The following is a 24118-nucleotide window of genomic DNA, read 5'->3' on the forward strand; positions in this document are numbered from 1 at the left end:
TGATGGCTCAATCTGAGATGTTGAATGAATTTACATTGTCTTATAACAAAATGTTTGAGGTCCATTTACTCATGGAAGGATGCTTGAGAACCAAATCAATGAACTAGCCATCCCTTTGAGAGATTATGCTAGTCCTCTTTCTTTACCCTCACAAGAAGTTGACTCTAAGGAACTGATGTGTGCTATGACCACTAGGAGTGGTAAGGTTCTTAAGGAGAGTGTTCCAAAGAAGAGTAAGGAGAGTAAAAAGGAGAGTGATCCTAGTGAAGGGAATAAGCATGAAGAGCCTAGCAAGATGAGTGAGGATTCCAATGATAAGCCTAAGGAGAAAGAGCGGAAGCAAGATGAGGTTTACAAACCTAGACTTCCTTATCCCCAAAAGCACAATAAGCATAAATTGGATGAGCAATTTGGGAAATTCATCGAGATGCTTAAGCAACTTCATCTTACTCTTCCTTTTACGTGGTAAACAAAGGCCAAACTATGCTAAGTTTCTTAACGAAATTTTGAGCGGTAAGAGAGATTGCAATATGGTGGAACCCGTGAACTTAGGGGAGTGTTTTAGTGCATTTATTCATAATGACTTACCCCAAAAGTTGAAAGATCCCGGAAATTTCTCCGTACCTTGCAACATTAAAGGAAAATTGTTCCACAATGCTCTTTATGATCTTGGTACTAGTGTTAGCATCATGCCTTGTTCCGTTGTCAAGAAACTTAAGCTAGGTGAGCTCTTTCCATCCAACATGACCCTTCAATTGGCCGATCGGTCTATTACGTTTCCAAAGGGGAGAGTTGAGGATGTTCCTCTCAAGATAGGAGAGTTTACGATTCCCGTTGATTTCATTGTGCTTGAGATTGCGGAAGATGACCATATCCCTATCATCTTAGGAAGACCTTTCTTAGCCACCTTGGGAGCCTTGATAGATGTTAAGGGAGGTCGTATTACATTGAGAGTTGGTAAGAATGAGGAAAATTTTAAGCTAAAACCAACGCATGAGTCATTGTCTCTTATGAAAGGAATTATGTGTGTTAATTCCCCTCGCCCAATTGATAATGTATGCATTATGATTGATTTTTCAACTAACAATGTTCTTGAGAATTGTGATGATGTGCTTTTGAGTTGTGATTGCAAGAAGGTTAGTGAAGAGAAAACGAAGCTTCCCAAGCTTATGGACGAGGAGGAAATTGACATTCCTTATTGGTTTGAGCTCTACCCTCAAGAGGAGGACGATGACCATTTACAAAGAGGGACAAGGCAAATAAAAAGAATACGAGATTCTTGGAAGAAGAAAAAGAGAAAGAAGTTGTGGAAAGAAAAGCTTGCATTTGAAAAGTCTTTGTATGAAATCTCGTCAAGCAACAACGAGAAGTTGATAGAAGTTGAGGATGAATTTGCTCTTTTCGCAACTTTGAAGAAGGTGGTGTTCTTTGACCCTCCATGATTTGGAGGAAGGGTCGAGCTTAGGACCATAAGCAAGCGCTTCCCGGGAGGCAACCCGGAGATTTCTAACTTTTCTTTTTGATTTTTATTATTTTCCTTTTTTTTTTTAGATTCTTTTCTTTCACTTTTCTACTCGTTTGGATTTGTAGGTTGGATTCTTAGAATTGGATTTCTTCAGGTGAGCATGAGGAATGAGAAGGTACTTTGCGGTGTTTGATGTTATTACACTCGATATCATCGAAATTTGAGGTAAAAGGGGAAGAATTTTAGTGAGGTAATAAGATAGGGAATTTTGTGCTTTAAAAGTTGAAGGAAGTTTGTTTTTGGTGGGTTCATGTGGTGCTACCATTATTTTTGGATTTTGAACCCACTAAAATGGGGTTTTGCTACTGCCTATATTGGTGTTTATCATCATCATTATTTGTGTACCCACCAATGGCCGCACCCACTGCCATGCCCCCTTATCTTCTCCTTCCTTCTTTCTTCTTTCATTTCCCCTTATTTGCTCTTTCTACCTTCGACCCCCATCACCCTCACACCCTCAAAACCGCACCAAACTTCTTCCATAACTCATCAAATTTCATTTATCCAAAACCTTTTGATCCAAGTCCCTTTGAATCCAAATTTTGTAATCTAAGTGTCTTTTTGTTAGCTTGTAGTTTAGTTGGTTATTTAGTTTTTCTTCTCTTTCTTTTTAACTCTTTGTTAGCTTAGTTTAGTGTTCCTTTGTAGTTTCCTTTTCTTTTCTTTTGTTTTGAAGTTGCTAACCTTTTCCTTTGTTTATAGCTTCTTTTATTTTTCTTGTTCTCACATGGCTTTTTGATGATGCTCATGATCTTGAACCGCAACGAAGGTGGTTCTTTCTATCGCTTTTGTTTATTATGCTAAGCATGGATAGCCCGGTGAGACCTTTCTAATTTTCCTCTTTATTTTCTTTAGGTGCATAGATTAGGTTAGTTTAGGGAAAGTTGAATAGTTCGAGGATGATTGATTGTTAACACGTAATGTGTTTGGGATCGATGACGATGTTGTCATTTGATCATTTGTATGTCTATTGGGATATATGTGTTTAACTTGCTTTCTAGTTCTTTTCTCCATTTCTCCTATTCTTCCTTTATCTATGATTTCCTTTTCTTTTCTCTTAATTTTCTTTTCCCTTTATTTTCCTTTGTCCTTGTTTTGGTTTGTTGCTTGATTTTGAGGCTTATTTTTCACCATTTTTATTTTCCTTATGAGTTGGACTTTGTACATTGGACTTTGTCTTTTGCATGAATATCTTCCTAGGTAGTAAAGGTATGCACGGTTTGAGACTATTCTTGGTTGACTCTAGGATAGGTGTATGCTAGGGTAGTTGGATTGAACTAGGAGGATCATGAAGCCGGATTCTACTTGTTTGTGGCATGCTTGGTAGTTGCTCCCTATAGTCGATTTGACACCACTAGTGAGTTTTCGCTACATCCATGTGAGGTTCATCGTTTTTAAGCCTTCAACCTATTTTGTATGAGCGGCGTGGATCCTTGACTTTGCAAACCTAATCTATAAAGCGTAATTTATGATTCTTAAACCCGAGACCGAGCTATCTAGGGAGGACAAAGACACCTTTTTCGGGGTGGTATTTTTCATTTTTAGGATAGTTTGTTTCATTTTTATTTTTGGGTTTACATTTGCCTTCTTGCAACCATTTGAGCCTATTTCCTTCTTTTCAAGCACATCTTTAGATCTTTGGCCTTTTGTTTCATTTTCTTTCTCTTCTTGTTTTTATGAAGCAATTGATCATTCTTGATGGAGTTTATAGTGATAAAGTTGGGATATGTGGTTCCCTTGATGCATGCTTATGATTATGTCTCCTTTGTGAATAATGGCAAATGAGTTTGAGTAAAAGTCGTCCTAAGTAAGAAAAGGGAAGGACAAATAAGTGCATAAGTTGAAAGAACCGTCCAAAGCCAAAAGAGGCAAGGACAAAAGCACTATTAATCAAGTGAAAAAAAAAATTGAAAAAAGAGAAAAATTTAAAAATATTTTGTTGTGAATTAATCTCCTTGCCAAGCATTGAGGACAATGCTTCATTTAAGCTTGGGGGAGAAGCGTTTACGCTTTTTGTACTTATGTTTGTGATTTATAGCTTTGAATAAGCTTGGGGGCGTACGTATTTTTGTTTGGATTGGTGATTACTTGATTGTTATTCTTAGAAAGGTCCCGTTCTTTGTTTCGCTATTAGGAAAACCACCAAATTTCAAATTTTAGCCTACCTTCACCCTTTTATGCCTTACGTTACAACCTCGGGGAAAGACCTTTCGGCCTAGAAAGTTGAGTCACTATTCGGGGGAGGGAATCATGGGTCATTGCCCAAGAAAAGGGATGCATAGTCAAGATTGTCGAGTAGCCTAAATAAATCTCTTTTTCGATTCCTTCGAGGAATCATTGGGATGCTCAAAGGGGAGATTTGAGACTAGTGGGGAGAACGCGGTAAGACTGCCTACCTTAGTGCTCATCATCATCACAAAGACGAGCGCACGAGGATGAGCTAGGACGAAGAAATAAAGAAAGTGCCCATGAGGGTGGTGCGGCCGCGCACTAGGGTGGTGCCATGTTCCGTACCCTTTTTCGTGTGCCCGCACCTTCTGGGGTCTCTTTTTGGACGATCTAACCGACTCTTCTTTTGTATCTTTCTTATATATAGTCTTTCCTTCTATTTTTAGAGAGAGAATCAATTAGATAATCATTAGAGAACTTTTAAGATCATATTTTAGAGAGAGAAACTCAAGGCTTTTAGAGAGAGAATTTCATGGTTGATTGTTGATGTATCAAGATTTCTTCATTTCAATTGATCTTTGATCAAGTATTGTAAGGACTTCTCTTCTTTGATTCAATATATAGTTTTATCTTTGTTGATTTCATTTGTTTTTCTTATGCTTGGTTAATTGCTTTGGTTTGATTAATATTTAATTGAAGTTTGATTGATTTTTGTATTGATTTTAGATTTCTTAATATGATCATGATGAATGTGTTGATTTGCTTTGTTTTGATCTTAATTACCATGATTAGTGAGTAGATTACTTGCTAAGGCAATGGTGAAGCATGTATGAGTAATGGATTAATGCTAATTAAGGATAATTTATGGAGTTGATAGTGTGATTAACTTTGATTGTTGCACTAGATTGCATTGTAAGTTCACATTGATACAGACCATCGATTTGTGGCTTGCGTTTACACGATTGAGGTGTCTTCTGATGTTTCCTAGCTAGAGTTTATCGTAGTTTATGCTAGTTAGACCTCTAGGAGAATAGCTTGATATGCTCTATTGGTTGCATGATTGATCTTCCCTTAGATTGTTTGACTTAGCCAATTTGACCTCCCAATTAGTCAATTCCATTATGAATGCATGTGGATCCTAGCCCTAGTGCTTATTACATTTGATTTCTCCAAGTTTATTTGCCGTGTTCGTTCTAGTTTTAGAATTCACAACCCTACCTATAGACTTCGAGATAGCTTGACTATAGACGATAGACAATAGCCCACCATTCCTTTGGGTTCGACCCTTGACTTACCATATACTTGCATATGGTTGGTTAAGTGTTTATAAATTTTGTTTGACCTTGGGTAGGGGTTAGCCTCAATGACCTAGCTTCGACTATCAATTACCTATAGCCTCCATTGTTGTAGTTATCAAAACTACCTTGGGGGTGAGAATTCCTATTGCTAAAATTCCGAGGACCTTCAAACCTTTGACCACCATTCGCATTAGATAGAAAGTTCACATGTTCACATTCATTATTTTCAACATCATCACATCCATCAACAAAAGTTTGAGAACAAATGGAAGAGTCATGATCATAAGATCCACAAGCATCACAAAATAGACAACCACTTGGCATATTATTGGAAGTAGAACGAGTATAGTTAGAAAGTGTACCTCTCCCTTTGGATTGGGAGGGAAGACTCAATGATTTTGTAGAAACACTCTCAAGCTTTTCTTTGACCGATGTCATTTCCTTCCCTAGATTTGAAATTTGGGAAGACAAGTTGTTGACTGCGTTGAGGTGGTCCGCCGAATAAACCGTCGAGCCACTCTTGCTCGTAGATTCTCTCTCTCCTTCTTGCCAATCTCTATAGTATCTCACCACATCCTCAATGATGTCAACTACTTCTTCTTCCGTCCTATTCATTATAGGACCTCCGGCTCCCCCATCAAGGTATGACTTGCCTTGGGGACTTAGGCCACCATAGAAAATTTGGATCACTTGGTAGGTAGGTGATAAATGACTTTTATGTCACTTTTAGGGGTCCTTACATGGTCTTTTTATAGTTATTTTTCTAATAATTTCTCTCTTTTAAATCCTTTATTTCTATTATTTGCTTATTCTGGTCTTTTATCTTTATTTTGAGTATTTTTATAATTTTTAAATGTTTTTAGTTTATTTTCGTGTTTTATTTTATTTTTCTTACTTTTAATGTTTGTAATTTATGTTCTTAGTTTTTGTTTTTAATAATTTCTCTTTTATCTCGTTTTCTTATTTATTTTAGTTTCGTATTTTATTTTATTTTACTTCGTTTTATTTTATATTTTAGACTTTGTCCCGATTCTCCCTCGTGTTTGTTTTTAGTTGTAGGTGTGTTCGGGTCGATAATCAACTTTCAAGTTTGGATCAAGTTTGGAATCTCGAATTGAGTCAAACAACATGCTCCAAGTTGTCGCTGCTACCTATTTGCTATCCCCTTAACCTACACCCCACAATCACCTATCCTTCACCACACCAAGCACATACTTATCTCCCCTGCTCCACACCCCAATTCACCAACAACAATCTGCAACAACAATAATTCACAACTTCCCCTGCTCCCTGCTACACCACCCCTGCTCCAACCTCCAACCACCAGCCATCACAACCACCAGCCATCACAACCACCAGCCACAACTCAACCTTATCTCCCACTCCCCTGCTTTCCTAAACAACACCAACCACATTAGCAGCAAATCAACATCACTCACAATGCCACACATTCCCACATCCAGACTCCCAACCACTAGCCACCGCAACTCACAGCCATGCATCCCCAAAATCCTTCACCTCTATTTCACACCAACAGCAGCAACGCTGCTCCCTGCTACACCACCACAGCCCAAATCACCCAACAGTGGCGGATCCAGGATTTTACGGGTGCTGGGTCACTGTCTCCCATCGACCGCATACAAATCAATATTTAATACATAAATATTCTTAAAGCTCTTTTTTTAAAAATGTCACTCCAAAAATATTAACTATCTTGTGGGAGAGGAGAAGAAGGATTTGTGATGGTCTGATGGATAATGACAAATAACCAATGAAATTACCAAAAAGATTTAGAATGACGAGCTTTAACAAGTTACCTAGTAAGAACTAAGAAAGTAGGATTTGAGGGATGAAGGTAATAAATAAAAAATAAATTTTAACAAGTTGCCTAATAAGAACTAAGAAGGAAAAAATACTAATAAGGTGGGATTTGAGGATGAAGTTAATTAATAAATTTAACAATAATAAAAACACACACACACACACAAAAAAAAAAAAAAAAAAAAAAAAAAAAAAAAAAAAAAAACAAAGGAAATGCTGCTCATGGGAATCGAACCATGTTCATTCCCTAGAAAAGATATGCCTCAACCACTAGTCTAGTGAGCATATATAATAATTACCTGCAATGTTTAATATTTATAAACTTTTTGCTTTTTTGCTAGGTCACGTGACCTACCATGCCCGAAGGTAGATCCGCCACTGCCACCCAATACACCTCCCTTGCTCCCTCAATTCCACCACCACAACAACAACAAAAACAACCACCAAAACCACCATCTCCTCCACACATAGCAGCAACCCGCAACCACCGTTCCCTCGAATCACCACCAACTTGCAACCAGTCCGCCGCACTCACCAACAACCTCCAATCAGAGCAACCCGTATCTGCAATTCAGCCCCAAATTCTATACCCTCTAGAGCGGGCGCACAACTATATCGAAGCGGTCGCACCATTCATACAATTCCACCCATTTGAGGCAGAAGGTGTGAGCGGCCGCTCCGATGAGTACGAGCGACCGCTCCTACTTCACGCGTTTTTCTCTACGGAATTAATAAGCTTCGACGGCCACGATTCCTTCAATTAATCCAAAAGCCCAGAATTTGGTGATGCTAGATGATGATGATGTTGATGAACGATGGTGATGATGGCTGAAGATGCGTGATGTTTGATGATGAAAGCAGAGCAGCCACGAAATGAAGGGGAGTGAAATTGGTGGGTCTGATGGGATTTGGGGGTTTTTGTTTTGTTTTCCTTTTTATTTTCTTTTAATTTTTAGTTTTGTTATTTTTATTTATTTTATTTAGTTTTATTTCTTTTTATCTTCTTTTATTTTAGCTTTGTATAAATACCCATTTTGGGGTAATTAAACTATAATCTATTATGCAATTTTCTTAGTTAGTTTAGGAGAGCTTCTTAGAGAGAGAAGGTAGATTATTGCTCAATTTTCTTCATTGTATTCAACTTTTAGTCAAGTTCTTTTCAATCAAGCATTCAAGTTTTCATCTTTAATCAAGTTCATCTTTAGTAATTTCTAATCCCTTTTTTTAGATTTATTTATTTGCTTTATTGTTGCTTATTTTCATTTATCCTTTTAGTTTATCTAGTTATTATTGTTTTCATTGTTATTAATCATGTTTTTTTTTTCTGTTTCTTGAGTTTATTTTTGGTTTTGCTATTATGTTTAATCTCCCTTCTCTAGGCTAATTTCTTAGCTAGGGGAAGGGGGTGGAAAATATGTGTTGATTTTGGATGAATGAAGATGGTTGGATTGAACTCATACCATAAATTGATGAAAGATATGATTTTTGATAGCTTGAGATTATTTTGGCACTTTATTTGATATTCTCTAGTTTAAATGCATGAAAGTGATTTGAACTAGATTAAGATCTTCTCTATTTTAATGATTGCATGAGAATGAGTTGTTAAAGTGGAGTTTTATGGATTGTGCTTCTTTATTCTCTTGATTTTCTTGTAACTAATAGGATGCATGAGAATGATCCTAATTAGTATAGACCTCTTTCATTGATTTGCCTAAACTATTGCATGAGAATGAATTGTTTAGCTAGAATCTTGTGTTCTTTGGCATGTTTATCATGATAACCATCGTTGTTCCCCTCTTTTTAACCATGTTTGACACCCCCGTACCCCTAGCGTCGTTCTCTCTTGATTTTAATCTTCTTTATCTTTGCTTGTCTGTAGTCTTAGTGTTTTTTATCCCAAAAACCAATTAAAATTATCCTTTCCTTGACTCTTGCTTAGTGAATTTGATGTTTGCATGCTTCCTTTTGGGTTCGACCCTATACTTACCCCTATACTTGTATTAGGGTAGTAGACCAACACCTACTCTTATCCCAATCAGTAGAAATGATGTGGGAATTCTCTTTGGTACTCCTTATACCTCTCCCATGCTTCATAGAGATTCTTATTAGGCCTTTGTTTGAATCCTTGGAACAAAGCCCTAGCCTCCGCAGTCTTCTTTTGTGGGTAAAAGCGAGACAAGAAAGCTTTTGTGACTTCATCCCATGTCCTAAGGAATTGGGCTTAACCTCCTTATCTAACCACTCTAAGGCACGACCAATAAGAGAAAAGGGAAACAACTTTAGCCGGATGAACTCTTGAGAAATTCCGTTCACCTTAATTGTATTACAATACTTCTCAAATTCCTTTAAGTGATTCAACGGGCTCTCATTCTTTGCTCCACTAAATTGCCTCCGTTCTGTCAAAGTAATCATGGCCGGTCTTATTTCAAAATTGTTCGCCAGTGTTGTAGGTGGAGCAATGCCGCTCTCAAACTTATAAGCACCGAAAATTCCCAACTCCTTCAAAGCTACTCTTGGATTCTCTCCCATGCCTTTCTCTTCTTCTTCCTCAAACTCTTCTTCACTTGAGGAACTTAGGCTCAAAGATCGGTTGGCTATCCTTCTTTGTGAAAGAGTTCTTTCAATTTTCGGATCCAAAGGAACTAAGGACCTATCACGAGTTCTACTATGCATGCAAAAACTCAAAGGAAATTGTTAGTAACGCGGCTACAAGTGTAGCCTAAAATAAAGAAGAAAAGTCTTTTTGTGTTTTTGAATAAGAATGAAATAGACTTAACAACAATACACAATCACAACACCATTCCCCGGCAACGGCGCCATTTGGACAAGGGGTTAAACTAGGTCGTTAAAACTAACTCTACCCTAGGTCAAACAAAATTTATAATCTCTCAACACACCCTTAAACAAGTACAATGGTAAGTTGAGGGTCGAACTATTCCGAAATAGAAAGGTAGGGTGTGTATGCTAGGACCAGGATGACTAAACAAACAAGTTGAAATCAAGTATATAAAACACTAGGGCTAGGATCCACATGTAATTGTAACGGATTCAACTAATTGAGAGGTCAAAATGACTAAGTCAAACGATGTGAGGGAAACCAATCATGCAATCAAAAGAGCATATCAAGCTATTTTCCTAGAGGTCTAACTAGCGGCAACTACGAGAAACTCTAACTAGGAACGTTACAAGGCACCTCAATCGATAAATGCAAGCCACAAATCAATGGTCCGTATCAATGTGAACTTACAATGCAATCTGTGCAACAATCAAAGTTAGCTACTCTTTAATTAATCACACACATGAACATGATCATCAACTAATTTAATCACATCATCAACTCCATTAATTTTTCCCAATTAGCATTAATCCATTACTCATACATGCTTCACCATTACCCTAGCAAGTAAACTACTCACTAGCCATTGAAATCAAGATCAAAACAAAATTAAGCAATAAATCCATCATGATCATATCAAACAATTTTAAAATCAATCACAGATCAAATAAACTTCAATCAAACTAGAACAATCAACAAAACAAATGAAATCAAACTAAATATCAAACTATAGATTGAATTAAAGCAAAGGAATTCTTACAAACTTGATCAAAAATCAAAGGAAATGTAGAAATCTTTAATTATCAACAATCCACCATGAAATTCTCTCACTAAAAACCTAGAGTTTCTGTAGACACCCATTTGTGTCTCCCCAAAACCAAACCCAATGATGAATACCTTTCGTGTCGAACCATAGTCGAATGAAGTGAAAGTGTGAAAAGTCAAGTGTTGCGGTTAGTTTTTATTAAAAATCCTTCTTTCTGTTTTCGAAAACTTACTCTATTTTATAAAAATGTCCAATACAGTTTATATTGGTCCATGATAAGAGTCCAATAATAGTGTAGTTGGATAGGGCTTGATAAGACCTTTCCAACAATATATTATAAGCCCAATTCCGATGAATAATGAGGAAGTTATGGATAAAATACTAAACTGGGCCCAAACCGGCTTTTACCTACGACCAAATGATCATGAGGAGGGTCCAAAGGTTTAATCCTATTTCTAAACTAATTAGGATTGATTAGAATCTTTTATAAGATTCTAAAAGATCTTAATTATCTTTTTTTGAAAAGAAAAGATCAAGGAATTTGATTTAAATATAAACTTTCCTTTTTATAAAAACTTTCCTTTTTTAAAGTCCTAATTCTATTCGGATTTAAACATGTTCAAAGACAGTCAGATATTATTTTCTTGCCTCATATTTTTATCCAAATTTTATATGGTTAAATAGATCTTGAAATTATCTTTCCAATGATATATTATAATATTAAATCTGAGCTATAACGAAAAAGATAAGAAAGAAATACGAAACTCTATTCAAAATGACACCGTCCTACTATTTCGGCCATATCTTTTTATCTACAAAAGATTTTAATCAGATTCTAATTGCATTGAAAAGTAGACTTCAAGAGCTTTCATACGACATATTATATGACTTATTTGGACTTCTGGATTAAAAGATATGATAAAAACAAAATACGCAAAAACTGCTGTCTACGAGTTTTATTTCAATTCGAATTCGAATTATTTTCTTAATTCTTCGACCCTCTTTTTTCCTATAAATAGATGTCATATCTCCCCCTTTTCAATCATTAACAATCATCAATAATCACCCAATTCTCTCTATTCTCTCTTGATCAATTAAGCTTATTCTTTATTCCCTCTTGTTTTTCTAAACTAGCTTTTTACAAACACAATTCCGCATACACAAGATCTTGAAACACCTAGCCAAGTTCGAAGTTGCCTTCTCCGTAGATGTGAAAGGTTTATACTTTTCTGAGGGTTTGGTCCCAAATCTAGTTCAAACTTAATTTAATTTGATTTTCATTTAATTATTCTTTAATTTTATTATTTTCATTGAAGTTTACTAACGCGTGTATTTTGTTATTAGAAAGAGGTACGAGTCATCAAAGTATGTAATCTTATTGCTCTATTCTTGTAGAAAGCATGTTATTATTTATTAATTCCTAGTGTCATGTTAGGATGTTATTATTGCTTTCTAGTATCATGTTTAGGGTGCCTCTTGTTCTTTTTAATAGCATGTTAGTTAGGTTTAAAGCTTTGATCTTTATTGTTTAGAGACATGCTAGGATTTGTTATTAATCTTGTTAGTATCATGCCTAGGATCTTACTATTATATTAAACTTTATTATTTAACATGATTATTATTATGATTTTTATCATTATTATTATTATGTCGCTTGATATATTTTATTGTTATTGCTTGATCACGCCTTTTATGCATGTTTAAAGGGAATTTGTACTTAAAATCACGCTTAATAATAATTGACGTGGGAAAATTAGGTCGTTGAACTAATCCTCCTAAGCCAAACAAAATTTATAAACACTCAACAAACCTAAATACAAGTATAGAGGTAAGTCAAGGGTCGAACCCAAAGGAACGGTAATGTCTAAATGCTTTCAATTATGTGCCTAAGCTAGGTCGAAGACAAAGGGTAAAAGAGGACACTAACAACTACTAAGACAAAGAAATCAAAAAAATAAAATGCTAGGGATTAGGATTCACTTATAATAGCAATGAACAATGCAAATTGGTTTAGGAAGTTGACTAAGTCAAGCAATGTGAGGGAAGATCAATTATGCAACCAAAAGAGCATATCAAGCTATTCTCCTAGAGGTCTAACTAGCATCAACTACGATAAACTCTAGCTAGGAAACATCACAAGACACCTCAATCGTGTAAATGCAAGCCACAAATCAATGGTCCGTATCAATGTGAACTTAAAATGCAATCTAGTGTGAATAACTAGGGTGATCAAGCCTTAATCAAACACACACATGCACATAATCAATTAACCAATTTAATCACATCATCAACTCAATCAAAATCCCCAATCTACATCAATCCATTACATAATACAAGCTTCACCAAATCCCTAACCAAACAACTACTCTAGCAACATCATCAATTCAACAAACAACTAAAGTAATCAACAATCTACAATCAAAGAATCAACAATCAAAGAAGAACAATAACTCTAATCAAAATCAAACAATCTAAACATGAATACTAAACAAAACAATAAATGAGATAGAGTTTAGAAATGCTCATTGATAATAGAGTAGATCTCCAATACAATTGTCACCATTGGATCTTCAATCTCTCAATCACCATTGAAATTCTTCACTTTCTCTCTCTAAAATCTACTCCTAAATCTAACCCCTAAATCTAGAGAGAGAAGCTCTCAACTAAGCTAAGAATATGATCTAATTCTATTATGAAAACTTCTTAAAAAAATTGGGTTCAAATAGGTATAAGAAGAGAAAGAAAATCGTCCAAATCCGATCGAAAAAGACCCACGTCGGTGCGGCCGCACAACAGAGGATGTAGCCCGCACCACCATGGTGTGCGCCCGCACATCCTTCGTGTGCACCCACACCTTCTGCGCGTGCGGCCGCACTCAACTGGGTTTCTTCGAATCTTCAACTCTTCAAGCTCAAGGGGTGCACACATGATTTATGATGGTGATGGAGGACAAGGTAGGCAGTAGCTAAGGCTTAATATTGAGGGCACACACTTCCTTTGAAGGGAGCACAAGAGAAGAGCCAAGACTTGGAACTTCCACTTCTTTGCATCTTGAGCTTCCCAAACTCCATGAACTTGATCCAAAAGCTTCTTCCACCATAGTGGATCACCAAAATCAAGACCCGAACCTCATCCAATACCTACAACCACGAAAATAGAGCAAATAAAGAAGAAAAGGCTAGAAAACCAACGAAAAGCACAAAAGCTACAAAATAAGAGAAGAAAGGTAAAACTAAGCAACAAAGCATAAAACTAAGCACTTATTAAGCATGAAAGCTATGAAAAGAGAATAGAAAGGACCTAAATGCTCGTCAAATGTGTGCCATTTATGACACACATCAAATACCCCCAAGCTTACCTTTTGCTCGTCCTCGAGAAAAACAAAACTAAGGGAGTGGAAATGACGAGCTTATTAAAACAAACTAAAGAAGAGACGAGATGAGAATATACACTAACTCACTTTCGTAGGAATCACGGTCAATTTTAGCAACTAATGACAAGCCATTTAAACCCCTAGATCGCCCTAGAGGACGAGTGATGCTCTTGTAAGGGTATCCTAAGAGTTTACCCATAACTCTCATAATAATACAAACAAGGCAAAGCATGAAAAAGAAAACAAAATACAAGAAAAGCAAACAAATGTTCATGAAAGGACTTTTGCAAATGTACAAGCACAAGTGGATGCAAATCTTTCTAAACAAGTAAGGGAGTGCACGTTCCAAGATACCCAAGGTTGATTGAAACATAAATATGCTAAGCATAGGAACTAGCTTTCACAATCCACTTTCATCCCAAACGATCTTACCGCGTTCTTCCTAATAGCTTCAAATCGACCTCTAATGAGCATCCCATTGATTCCACGTAGGAACCGGAAAAAGAGAATTTTTAGGCTACTCGACATCTTGACTTTTGCATTCCCTCTCCCTATTCCTAAGACTCACATTCCTCTCCACCGATGAATGACTCAATCATCTAGGTCAAAAGGTCTTTCCCCAAGGTTGTAACGTAAGGCAATAAGGGTGAAGGTAGGCTAAAAATTTGAAATTTGGTGGTTTTCCTAAAAGTGAAGCAAAGAGTGTGCATTTCTTTACATCAAAACCAAGTAATCACCAAACAAAAACAAACTAACACCCCCAAGCTTATTTAAAGCTATAAACCACAAACATATACACAAAAAGCGTGAGAACGCTTCCCCCCAAGCTTAAATGGAGCATTGTCCTCAATGCTCAAAAAGGGAGAAAACTCACATCAAAATATTTTTTGAATTTTTTTATTTTTCACTTTTTTTCTTTTTTTTTTTAATAGTGCTTTGTCCTCTCCTCTTTTAACTTTGGACGGCTTTTTCGATTTTTGCACTTATTTGTCCATGCCTTTTATAATATAGGACGGCTTTTACTCATACTCATTTGCCATTATTCACAAGGAAATCATAACACAATCTTGCTTTCATAAGAACCTAACATTTCAACTTCTCCACCACAAACTCCATCAAGAATGATCAATTGCTTCACAAAAACCAAGAAAAGAAAGAAAATGAAACAAAAGGCCAAAGATCCAAAGATGTGGCTTGAAAAGAAGGGATAAGGCTCAAATGGTTGCAAGGGGGCAAATGTAAACCCAAAAATAAAGAAAATGAATAAAACTATCCTAAAAATAGAAAAATACCACCCCGAAAAAGGTGCCTTTGTCCTTCCTAAATGGTTCGGTCTCGGATTCAAGATCTATGAGTCAAGTTTCAAGATTAGGTTTGCAATAAGTCAAGGATCCATGCCGCTCATACAAGTAAGGTAGAAGGCTTGAACAACAAAGAACTCACACGGATGTAGCAAAAACTCACTATTGGCGTCAAATCGACTATAAGAAACAACTACCAAACATGCCACAAACAAGTAGAATCCGGCTTCATGTTCCCACTAGTTCTAAACAACTACCTTAACATGCTTTATCCTAGAATCAACCAAGCGTACTCTCAAACCGTGCACACCATTACCATTTAGGAAGAAAAGCATTCAATTATACAAGTCCAAATGTTATTATGTCCAAAGCAAGAACAAAACAAAACACATTGCAATTTGCCTTGATAGAAACAAAAATCTTTTTGGAGTTTTTCAAAATATAAGAAACATGGAAAAGCATATACAAAGGTGCATAACACATAAGAATCAACATTCCACCAAACATGATAGAATACCCTCCCCCAACCTTGAATGAGACAATACACTCAAACATAAATCATATAATCCATGGGAGGGGAAAACAAGGAGATTAATCCAACAAACCAACATATGTCCAACAAGTCATCATCCACTAGAGAAAGAGCAAGGAAAGATATTACCGGATATTAGGTGGGTGTAAATACCCGCAATGACCCAATTAAACCTTTCAAAGCTAATTTCCCAAGAATTGAACCTTGTCTCCATATGCTTGCAAAGATAGGAGTCAACCTTCCTTGATTCTTGATCCCAATCGAATCACCAAAGTATATCAAGTTATGTACCTAGCAAAAGGCACACAAACATTTCCATGAGAGAAAAATCTATTCTAAAAATAAAAGGAAAAATCTAATCTAAAACACGGGTTACTTCCCGAGAAAGGCTTGCTTAAGGTCCAAGCTTGACCGCTCTAGTAAAATAATAATTCAACGCACGCAAGAGCTTGTCAAATGCACTAATACACATTTCATAAGAAAGTATGTGTGCACATGACAAAAATAAGGCATGAAACAAGCATAGTGCACACCTATGAGGAGAGAGATGCCAAGAGAAGGAAGAAGAATCAAAAGAAAACTCAACAAAATAAGAAGAAAAAGAAAAAGAAAAAGAAGAAGAAAAGGAAAAAGAAGGCAAACTCTCCTCAAAATATTTTTGGGTGGCAACATCACCCTTTTCCCAAATTGGAGACAAATGAGCCACATTCAAATCTTCATAGACAAAAGGGTCCCCAATAGGCTTACCAACAAAGGAAGGGAGAAAAATAGGGTAATAAGGGATGTGATTAAACTTTTGAGAGAAAGGGGTATGAGAAAAAGGCAAAGAGTTAGCTACTCCCTCAACATAAGGTCTCACATCACCAATGAGGGCATGAAAATCAATCAAAGAATCCTCAAAAGAAGAACACTCATGATCACCATCTCCCTCAAACATCCAACTCCCAAGAGGAACCACATAATCTCCTCCACTACCTTCATGAACAATAGCTCCCTCAACTTCCTTAAAGCCTAGAGTCTCAAAACCATGCATGAATGGAGGCAAATTAATTTCAAAATCATCTCTCTCCCATGAAGCATCATCAATGAACTTGCTTAAAAGGCTATGCCTATTCCCTATGCACTCAACAAACACATTTGTCATAACCTCAAACGAGTCCAAATACTCATGGATAGAAGAGTCACATTCATACACTTGAAACTCATCACAATCAACAAAGGAAGAGATGTCTAGACTTAAAATTTCATCAAACTCATTATCACTCTCAACTCTCTCTCCTTCACTCCTATGCTCAACAATAGGATCCTCACACACTCTTGGTTGCTCGAAATTACCATCATCACCCTCAACACACACATTGGATTTGTAACTTTCACACATAAGCATCAAAGATGACAATTGGATTCCTAGCTCTTCATTTCTCCTTCTTCCCTCCTCAAGACGCTCCTTACTCTTTTTCATCATCTCCAACTGACTTCTTAAACAATTAAGAGTCGACTCTTTTGTAGGCCCAAGATCATCACGAAGCTCAACATGCCTAATTTGAGTTTCCAAGGTAGCAATAAGAGATTCAAAAGGGGTAGGAGATTGAGGCTCAACAAGAGAAGAAGAAGTACAACCAAAAGTGGGATCATCATCATTACAAACATGAGCATTTTCATCAAATAGGGGGTGGGGGGCATTTTCAAATGTATGAGATTTTCTAGCTTGAACATGCAACACATTATCATGAGCAAATGAGGAAATAGAATTGGAAGTACTTGTTCTAGGTTCAACTATGGGGTCATGTGACACATCATGGTAAATCATGCTAACATTGGAAGAATTAACACATTGCACATCAAAAATAGAAGCACGTTTACCCTTGTTATAAACTTCCCAAGCAAACCAAACATAAAATTTCCAAGCATCTTCAATAGAAAATTCTCTAAAATTACCATTATGCATTCCTTCAACTATATCCCTAGTTTGCTCATTCAAACCATGATAACAAATCTCACAAGCTTCCCAAAGACTACAACAATTATAGTCTAGAAATTCCTTAAGTCTATTGAAATATTCACAAAAAGGCTCATCATCATGTTGAGAAAAAGATAGACATGCCATTTTTACAAAGGAAACAAAAACAAAATAAAAGAAAAGTATACACAAAGACCTAGACTCAAGCAATCAAAAACACTCAAACATAGACACCGTTCCCCGGCAACGGCGCCATTTTGACGTGGGAAAATTAGGTCGTTGAACTAATCCTCCTAAGCCAAACAAAATTTATAAACACTCAACAAACCTAAATACAAGTATAGAGGTAAGTCAAGGGTCGAACCCAAAGGAACGGTAATGTCTAAGTGCTTTCAATTATGTGCCTAAGCTAGGTCGAAGACAAAGGGTAAAAGAGGACACTAACAACTACTAAGAGAAAGAAATCAAACAAATAAAATGCTAGGGATTAGGATTCACTTATAATAGCAATGAACAATGCAAATTGGTTTAGGAAGTTGACTAAGTCAAGCAATGTGAGGGAAGATCAATTATGCAACCAAAACAGCATATCAAGCTATTCTCCTAGAGGTCTAACTAGCGTCAACTACGATAAACTCTAGCTAGGAAACATCACAAGACACCTCAATCGTGTAAATGCAAGCCACAAATCAATGGTCCGTATCAATGTGAACTTACAATGCAATCTAGTGTGAATAACTAGGGTGATCAAGCCTTAATCAAACACACACATGCACATAATCAATTAACCAATTTAATCACATCATCAACTCCATCAAAATCCCCAATCTACATCAATCCATTACATAATACAAGCTTCACCAAATCCCTAACCAAACAACTACTCTAGCAACATCATCAATTCAACAAACAACTAAAGTAATCAACAATCTACAATCAAAGAATCAACAATCAAAGAAGAACAATAACTCTAATCAAACATCAACCATCAAATCATCAAAATCTAATCAAAATCAAACAATCTAAACATGAATACTAAACAAAACAATAAATGAGATAGAGTTTAGAAATGCTCATTGATAATAGAGTAGATCTCCAATACAATTGTCACCATTGGATCTTCAATCTCTCAATCACCATTGAAATTCTTCACTTTCTCTCTCTAAAATCTACTCCTAAATCTAACCCCTAAATCTAGAGAGAGAAGCTCTCAACTAAGCTAAGAATATGATCTAATTCTATTATGAAAATTTCTTAAAAAAATTGGGTTCAAATAGGTATAAGAAGAGACAGAAAATCGTCCAAATCCGATCGGAAAAGACCCACGTCGGTGCGGCCGCACAACAGAGGATGTAGCCCGCACCACCATGGTGTGCGGCCGCACATCCTTCGTGTGCGCCCGCACCTTCTGCGCGTGCGGCCGCACTCAACTGGGTTTCTTCGAATCTTCAACTCTTCAAGCTCAAGGGGTGCACACATGATTTATGATGGTGATGGAGGACAAGGTAGGAAGTAGCTAAGGCTTAATATTAAGGGCACACACTTCCTTTGAAGGGAGCACAAGAGAAGAGCCAAGACTTGGAACTTCCACTTCTTTGCATCTTGAGCTTCCCAAACTCCATGAACTTGATCCAAAAGCTTCTTCCACCGTAGTGGATCAACAAAATCAAGACCCGAACCTCGTCCAATACCTACAACCACAAAAATAGAGCAAATAAAGAAGAAAAGGCTAGAAAACCAACGAAAAGCACAAAAGCTACAAAATAAGAGAAGAAAGGTAAAACTAAGCAACAAAGCATAAAACTAAGCACTTATTAAGCATGAAAGCTATGAAAAGAGAATAGAAAGGACCTAAATGCTCGTCAAATGTGTGCCATTTATGACACACATCAATAATTAATAATTTGGTTTAGGCTAATGTGACTTTAATTCAAGTGATCGCCAATAATAGTTTTATTTGTGCATTAATATACAACCAACATAGATTAAACAGGTTTAGGGTTAACCTAATGTTTGCATGTTAGTCAGAAAGCACACATGAATACGAGTAGAATAAAGTAGAGGCCTATTTTATAGGGCAGGTCCTTTCTTTTGTAGATTGGATTCGTACCCTCATCCCCGAACCCTATTTGGTTCAAGACCATGGAGTTGACGATCTCCTGGATCGTTTAAGGGGAGCAACCTTCACCTCGTGATTGGTTTACAAGTTCCTAAAACTTGTTGGCGACTCTTTTTGCTCTCTTTTCCTTCCCTTTGGAACGCCACCATACTTAAATGTATGATCACAGTGGGGTTCAAGCTTGGGGTTATGATGCTTGAAATATTCCCTACAGTTTCTCTCTAATTTTTTATCTAAAATAACACTAATTAATTTCTATAAAACTTCTCCCTTAAAATAGAAGGAAAAACTATATATAGGAAAGTTACAAAAGAAGAGTTAGTTAGATCGTCCAAGAGAAACCCGGGAAGGTGCGGTCGCATCAAGGGAGAGGCGCGGCCGCAAGAAAATGGGTACGGAATAGAGACCCTCGAGGGTGCGCCTGCACTCGCACCAGGCGCGCCCACGCCACCCAGGTGCGTGGCCGCACCACCCTCATGTGCGCCCGCACCTGGCAGCAGGGGAAGCTTCCTTTCTTCGTCCTAGCTCGCCCTCGTGCGCTCTACTTGGTGATAATGATGAACACTAAGGTAGGCAGTCTTGAAATGGCTTATATGGTGGGTTCACAATAAAAATGATGCCCCCACCGCATGCATGCACCGATCTCATGAACTTGCTCCTTGCATTCCTTCAAACTTAAGCTCCAAATGGCAAGCAAGAGGCATCCAAAATGATGAGAAATATGAGAGGAAAGCTCGAGAATCCTCGGAACACGATCATAACCTGAAAATACACAAAAATAAGCAAATAAAAGGGAAAAAGACCAAATAAACGAAGAAAAGCACAATGAAAGAAAACTAACTAATGAAAGTACAAACTAAAGAAATAAAGAACAAAACTAAGGAAAACTAAAGAAAAGAGCTATAAAATAGCATGAAATTCTTCCTAAAAGAAGCCAATTGTGTGCCATAAATGATACTCATCACGCATGCGGGGATAGACGATCCGGCTGTTCTTGCCCTTTGACGGCTGTGTGGTTGGTTTCAACTTAAGTCGATTGATTGGCTTGGAAACATTTGATGCTTTAAAGAGCATGATATGTTTGTAAGCCAATCAATCACAGTAGTGATTGCCCCAAACCAAGTGCACATCCGTTCAAACAACAAGCGTTCCAGCCAACTAACCAGAGGGTAATTGACCGCCTGGTAAGGTTGCATAGCCATTGTACCACTCTTTTGCCCCAATCGGGAGAGTCTGTGCAATTTTGGAATGAAAAGCCAAAGTAAGAACTTCGATCGGTCAGCGACTGATGTCTCAGGTTATCCGGTAATACGAAAACTTGATCATTCTTTAGACTGTTCTAGTCAGACGGCTATGAGTTGACCACTTTGGTCGTTCAATCTTGGCCTGATCGAGGGTTGAAGCTAGTTCGTTGAAGCTAACCCCTACCCAAGGTCAAACAAAATTTATATACACTCAACACACCCATACACAAGTATAACAGTAAGTCGAGGGTCGAACCCAAAGGAATGGTGGGAGACTATCTATTGTATGTGGTCAAGCTATTCCGAAGTCTAATGATAGGGTGTGAATACTAGGACAAAAACTACTAATAAACGAGATGAAATCAAATGTATAAGGTACTAGGGCTAGGATCCACATGTAGTCATAACAGATTCAATTAATTGGGAGGTCAATTGACTAAGTCAAGCAATGTGAGGGAAGATCATTTTTGCAACCAAAAGAGCATATCAAGCTATTCTCCTAGAGGTCTAACTAGCGTCAACTACGATAAACTCTAGCTAGCTTAGGAAACATCACAAGATACCTCAATCGTGTAAATTCAAGCAACAAATCAATTGTCCGCATCAATGTGAACTTACAATGCAATCTAGTGTGAATAACTAGGGTGATCAAGCCTAAATCAAACACACACATGCACAAAATCGATTAACCAATTTAATCACATCATAACTCAATCAATTTTCCCAAATTGAATTAAATTTATTACTCAAACATGCTTCACCATTACCTTAGCAATCAAACTACTCACAATCCATTAAGAACATCAAAATCAAAGCTAATCTACCCAACAAATTCATATTCATCAATTGAAATCAAACCAAACCAATCAAACAATCAACAAACTTGAACAATCAACAAAACAGTTGAAATTAAACAAAAGATTAAATTAAAGTGAAAGAAATTCTTACAAACTTAATCAAAATCAAACCAAATGTAGCAATCTTCAATCATCAATCATCAAACCCAAAGTTTCTCTCTCTAAAAACCTAAGAACAAGAGTTTCTCTCTCAAACAAAATCCAACCTAAAGCTAATTCTAATTCTCCACTAATGATTCTCTCTCTAAAAATAGAAGGAAAAGCTATATATAGTAAAACTAACTAGGGAGAAGTTAGTTAGATCGTCCAAATGAAACCCCGGAAGGCGCTGTCGCAACAAGGGAGAAGTGCGGCCGCGGGAAAAGGGTACAGAGCAGGATCCTTAGGAGGCTCGCCCGCACCCGCACCAGGCGCACCCGCGCCACCCAGTTGCGCAGCCGCACCTCCCTCGTGTGCGCCCGCACCTGGAAACACGGCACCCCCTCTCTTTTTTTCGTCCTAGCTCGTCCTTGTGCGCTCGTCTTGGTGATGATGATGAACACTAAGGTAGGCAGACTTGAAATGATAATTTTGGTAGGTTCATCTTAAAGATGATGCCCCCACCGCATGCGTGCACCGGTCTCAAATACTTGCCCCTTGCATTCCTTTAAACTTGAGCTCCAAATGACGAACATGAGGCATCCAAATTGATGAGAATAATGAGAGGAAGGCTCGGGAATCCTTGGAACACGATCATAATCTGAATATACACGAAAACAAACAAATAAAAGAGAAAAAGACCAAATAAACAAAGAAATACACAATAAAAGAAAACTATCTAAGGAAAGCACAAACTAAAGAAATAAAGGACAAAACTAAAGAAAACTAAAGAAAAGAGCTATAAAATGGCATGAATTTCATCCTAAAAGAATCCAAATGAGTGCCATAAATGACACTCATCATGGCCGTCTGCATAGGTACGCAGAGCAAGCAGGTAGGCAGCTCTCTGCGACGATCGCACCCGGAGGGGTGTCGCGGGACGCCGTTTTCCATGTTGGGACAGGCAATTTTATAAAACAGACAACCATCCGGCCATTGGCCTCTAGTCTAGATGGAGATCGGCTGTATAGCCACTAAGCGGTTGTGTGCCTAGTTTAGTTATCTGCCAGGGGCCTCATGTCACTTGGACGTTGAATTTGCTACGTACTAAGTGTCAAACTTAGCCGGTATAGCGATTGGCCCGTCTGAGCTTTGCCCAAACGGTTTAAAAACTAAAAAGGAAAAGACATAGTTAAAACAAAAAGCAGTTTCTCATTAATTGACTCTTTGTTTACAAAAATTTACAACTCTCATAAGTAGTACTTTTTCAGATTGTCTACATTCCAAGTTCTAGGCAGGCGTCTTCCGTCTAGAGTTTTCAGGCGGTAGGTGCCGTCTCTTACTTCTTCATAAATCCAATAGGGGCCTCCCAATTAGGGGTTAGCTTTCCAAGCTCGTTGGCCCTACCGGTTGCCTCCATTTTTCGTAACAAAAAGTCATCGACTTTCAAAGGACGCCTGTGTACTTTCTTGTTGTAGGCTCTTGTCATTCTCAGACGGTATATCTCATGACGCAAGGCGGTGTTGCCCCTGCGTTCTGGGAGTGAGTCCAATGTCAGGCACATGGCCTCCCAATTTGCCTCTTCATCATAAAGCATGACTATGAGAGTTGGCTCGTAATGTTTGATGGGCAAGACGGCTTCAGCACCGTAAACCATGAGAAATGGGGTCTCACCAGTTGCCCCTTTTGCTGTTGTCCGGATGGCCCATAGGACATGAATTAATTCTTCTGCCCACAAACCACCGGCTATTTCAATTTTCTTCTTGATGCCGTCTAAATGAGTTTATTGAAGGCTTTAACTTGGCCGTTTGCTTGGGGTCGGCCGACTGATGCAAAACAATGTGAGATCCCTTGATCTCCCAACCAAGTCTTGAGCTGAGGCGTCTCAGACTGAGGGCCATTGTCAAACACCATAGACATAGGTACCCCAAACCGGGTGATGATGTTCTTCCAAATGAAAGAGATGACATCCTTTATCTTGATGTTCTTGATCGCCTCAGCCTCCACCCACTTGGTGAAGTAATCCACAGCAACTAGAATGTAACGTTTTTCACTTGGTGCAGCCATGTAAGAACCTAGAATGTCCATGCCCCATTTAGCATACGGGACTAGGCTGTGGATTGCCGTCAGATCAGTAGCCGGGCGATGAATAAGTTTGCCAAATTTTTGGCATTTGTCACATTTCTTCACCAACTCTTTGGTGTCTTCTTCAAGAGTAGGCCAAAAGTAATGACGCCTT

The 24118-nt window shown here is 37.7% G+C and overlaps 1 pseudogene; it reads left to right on the forward strand.

The window, feature by feature from the left end:
- Positions 1-8852: 8852 nt before the first annotated feature.
- On the forward strand, positions 8853-8922 carry LOC145621769 (small nucleolar RNA R71; annotated as a pseudogene).
- Positions 8923-24118: the final 15196 nt, after the last annotated feature.

Source organism: Chenopodium album, chromosome 27 (assembly GCF_948465745.1).
Source record: "Chenopodium album chromosome 27, dcCheAlbu1.1, whole genome shotgun sequence".
NCBI lineage: Eukaryota > Viridiplantae > Streptophyta > Magnoliopsida > Caryophyllales > Amaranthaceae > Chenopodium > Chenopodium album.